Source organism: Chiloscyllium punctatum, chromosome 50, assembly GCF_047496795.1.
Source record: "Chiloscyllium punctatum isolate Juve2018m chromosome 50, sChiPun1.3, whole genome shotgun sequence".
NCBI lineage: Eukaryota > Metazoa > Chordata > Chondrichthyes > Orectolobiformes > Hemiscylliidae > Chiloscyllium > Chiloscyllium punctatum.
Genome location: NC_092788.1, coordinates 41,264,784 through 41,269,336, shown reverse-complemented (window position 1 = coordinate 41,269,336; position 4,553 = coordinate 41,264,784).

Sequence of the window (4,553 nt, the reverse complement as noted above, 5' to 3'; positions counted from 1 at the left end):
GTTGCAGGGTCAAGAGGGCTGATTGTGTTGTATTTTCCAGTGCATTGGTAGATGTAATGTGGTCCATCCAGTTTCATTCCTTTGTTGAGACTGTGCAGTGATTAATACAATGAGTGATTTGATTGGCCAGTGTCAGGAATGCAACTTGTAAAAAAAGGTTTTGTGATTTACACATAAAAGAAGTGAAACTATCATGGTATTCCAACAGATGAAAGACTCAACAGACAATCGAGGTATTTTTCAATGGAGAATTTCATTTACATCACGCTAAATTTTTGCTTTAAATTCTGTGCCTTAGAATTGTGCCCTCCACAATCACCTGATGAAGGAGTGGTGCTCCGAAAGCTAGTGTGCTTCCAAATAAACCTGTTGGACTATAACCTGGTGTTGTGTGATTATTAACTAAGAATATTACAGCACTACTAACAGGGCAGCATGTAAACAGGCTCAGTCCAGTTAATCAATACATTCGGAAGGATTTCCTCCAAGTTTGTTGACGCAATATTAGTCAAAACCATCAACTTCAACCTGCAATCTTTCTCTTTACAAAAACTTCAGGCTGACACAAATCTCCCCACCCCACTGCAATGTGGCAACTGGGCCCGGCCCAGGAATTGGAACTGGGACATTTGTGGACTGTGATCTCAAAGGATGGGAGCAAACATAATTCTGACAGATTAGTCCTCAAAGGTGAGTAGCAAGTTTGAGACAAGGCAGGTGATATGTCATCTTGCACTTAGCTTAATTGCATTTCTTATTTACAGTAGTATTTTGCAATGTATAAAACTCCATTCCATGGTTGGGGAGTTTTACCCTAGTTTATCACAGTTGCTGCCTCTCGCTCCCCAAGTCAAATTATAGGATCTATAACAAAACAATAAACTGCAGATACTGGAGACATAAACCCCAGAAACAAAGTGCTGGAGAAACTTAGCAGTTCTGAGGGCATCGGTGAAGAGAAAAAAATGTTACATTTCAAGTTCACTGACTCTTTGTCTGAACGGACAAAAGGTCATGAGACTTTGAACTTAGAATGTTTTTTTTCCCTCAGAGATGCTGCTGGACCTGCGGTTCTCCAACATTGTGCTTTCTATAGTGAAATTTATTTACAAAACAGATCGGAAAATACTAATCTGCAAAAGTGAAAGGTTCATTGTAAACATGAGCGTGGTGTCCACACTTGAGTTACACAAGCACGCCTCAGTTTAAAAACAAGATTTAACTCAGTAACATTCCATCTCAAAATTAGCCAAGTTACACCAGTAATAAAGCTCCTCCACCCAATGAGGCTCTTCAGTACAACATCCTGCAGTGTTACACACAGCCATCTTTACCAAAGAATGATCACATGTCACAAAATTAAAGGCCAAGAGCATGTCTCTTTAAAGAAGCTGAAGTCAAACTCTCAATTTTTTTGCAAGGATTTTTATTAAACCTGATTGAAAATTTAAATCTCAGAGCATAATCTTTGCTTTTTTTAAACAAAGTTTGTGAGAAAGATCCCACATCTTGCTAAAGGTTCAGTTCGGTCTGATACATAGAGCCAAAGGTCAAGCAAACATCACATTTTCCATTCACTTCTACAAAGGGGTGACATCACATTTCTTCAGTATTTAAAGAATTTTATAAATTGTTTGTAAAATCATTTGTCATGTTAAAGAACTGGACAATAAATGCCATTGTATACAATCAGAGTGAAGCCTGTGACGGCAGATTTAGCTTTGGGGGGCAGTGTGTGTGCTTTCTAAATTCTGGGAGCACTTTGGGAGACTGCTCCCAGATGGTGATAGTGAGCATATCTGGAATGCACTGTTTAGATTTGGGAATCCTTGGGAGACAATCTTTGATTTCAATAGTACTTGGCTTGTGTTGTTGGTGTACAGTAAGCAATTCATAAATTTACTTGTGTATTGTTGTTGACTACCTGAATACCAGGTTGCCTTCAATTGTGTGAATGTATCTATTGTAAATACTTGGAATATTCCAGAACTGCCCAGTGCTTGGCAAATTCAGGGGGGACAAAAAAATCACAATTGATTAATTTGAAATTCAGAATCCAAGAGGACATAACCACTGAAGTATTCAATTCAAATAGTTAAATGGAGTGCTCACATTTGAAATACCTAATATCCATAGGAATGGATGGACTGACAGAATTGGGACCAAATTCCAGGCTGGGGAGTGTGAAATGTGCTTTGATAAAGTCACCTGCATTTACCAACAGTAATTTGGCAAGCTCGGAAATTTAAAAAACAATACGAGCTTCACTGCTGCTCCAGTCGGGTCACAAGCTCTGTGAAAAAAAATAACAATGTTCAGGTTTATTGCATACACTCTGAAACACATGTTTCTTCTACAGATCCTGCAAGTTTCCCCAATGAGCATAGTCGATCCAAATGATGTTCCTAACTTTGGCCAACTCCTTTCTTTCCGAGCCTCTATAGCCTGAAGACTGACCAGAAGCAATTACTCCACATATGTGGGAACATTACCAACAAGGAGTTTTTCCTTCAGAATTGACTTCCATATTCAGTGTCCAGAAAACATAAAAAGCTTGTTACCTTTTATAGAGCAATGATTCAGTGGGAGTAAAACGCTAACCTTTTAATAATCAAGCTGCCTAAATTTTAAAAATGAACATTTCTTAATAGTTCACTAGATCCTAACGAAATATTTTGAGCAAAACAAATCACATGATACATACTTATTCAGAGAACAAAACAAGTTTGTTCATTGAAGAACCTAGAGGAAAAGGTACTGAAATAATGTGAGTTTGATTTACATTAATCATCATTTCAAGTGCATTCTCTGCATAAATTCTCCTTTTACTCCTCGAAGTTTTCAACTTCTTGATAATTGATAGAATAAAATCACAGTTGTACAACACAAAATCAGACCCTTCAGTATAACTTGCCCATGCTGACCAGATATCCAAAATTAATCTACACCCATTTGCCAGCATTTGTTCCATATCCAACTTAAACCCTTTCTACTGATTCAGTTTATTTTACTTTATCAGCACTTGAAATACTGACTGTTTTTTTCTCCCAACATTGGTTAAAGAAATCATAATTTCATTCATCAAAGTTAATTTTGTAATCTTTCACCAAGAAACAAGTGAGAACAACATATAGCTGAGTGCAAAACAAAATACTGCAGCTGTGCGTTATCTGGGAACACCCTAAATGTGAGGCACTGATACTTTGGTGTAACCTGCAGTCTGGCCAAATTGCAGCAAAAAGCTGTTCGATTTTATCTGCAGACTATTGAATGCAAAATCTTCCTTGCGCAATAATGAGGCAGCATTTTGGGATGTCATTTTTAAAATATATTATTTTCAAAATTACTCACAATTCAGAGCGATCACTTTTTGCTGTCTGCATAACACAGTATGAAAATGTATTAACAGAAAAAAAAGTTTTTTTCTGAGTCACAAATTCATTGATATTGCGTGGGTCCAGCATTTATAAGTAATCATTTTTAAAAATAAATACAGATACATTTACTTACGATGTTGGAGTACAGTCAAGTTTTTTACTGAACAGTGACAGGATTGGACAGAGTCTACATGGATTTAAGAGGGGAATTATACTTAGCAAATCTACTGAAAGAATCTACAGAGTCGAATATTAAAGTAAGAAATAGAAGAACATTTAGTAAAGCTTATCATTAAACATGGTAGACTGGGTTTTGTGAAAGAGAAACTATATTTGACAAATTTGCGACAGTTCATGGAGGAGATAACGAGCAGGGCTGACAAAGGGCAATCCAATGATGTTCTGTATTTGGATTTTAAAAATGCAAATGTTAAGGTGCTACATAAAAGTTAATTGCACAATTTAGGAGCTCATGGTATCGGGGTAATGTATTAGCATGGATTGAGGATTGGTTAACCACACTTGCTGTTGCCGAGTCCTCATTTGCAGTGCTGTATACAATGTTAGCTCCCATATTTAATAAAGGAGACCATTCAAAAAAGATTCACTTAGCTGCTTCGAGGACGAAAGGATTGACCTATCAAGAATAGATACGGGGTGATCTTATGGAAACAAGATTCTGACAAGCTTGACAGGGTGGATGTTGACTAGATCTTTGAGCACCAGTGAAGTCTCAAACCAGGGGACACTACAGAAGGGAACATTCATTTTAGAAAAAGTAAAGAATTTTTTTCTCTCAGTGAATGACTAGAATTTTCTCGCCCCAACTTTTGTGAAAGTTAAATGGGGGAGTGGAATGGTTGCGTTACTCTTCGGAGGGTTGATCCGGCTTGTTGCGCCGAATGGCCTGTTTCCACACAGTAGGGAATCTATGATTCTATCTCAAATTATTTTAAAAGAGGGTAGTAGATTTTTGAAATATTGAGCAGTTTTGGGCTATGCGGATCAAGTATAAAAGAGGTGTTGTGGTCTGGGTTGACCAAGCCATGATCTGATAGAATGGGGCAACAAGCTGAAAGAGATAAATTGCCTACGCCTGCTCCGATTCCTTGAGGCTCCGTTTCATGTTTTTCTTGTCTCCACAGAAGTGTGCGATACAATGTGCTAAAGATCTCA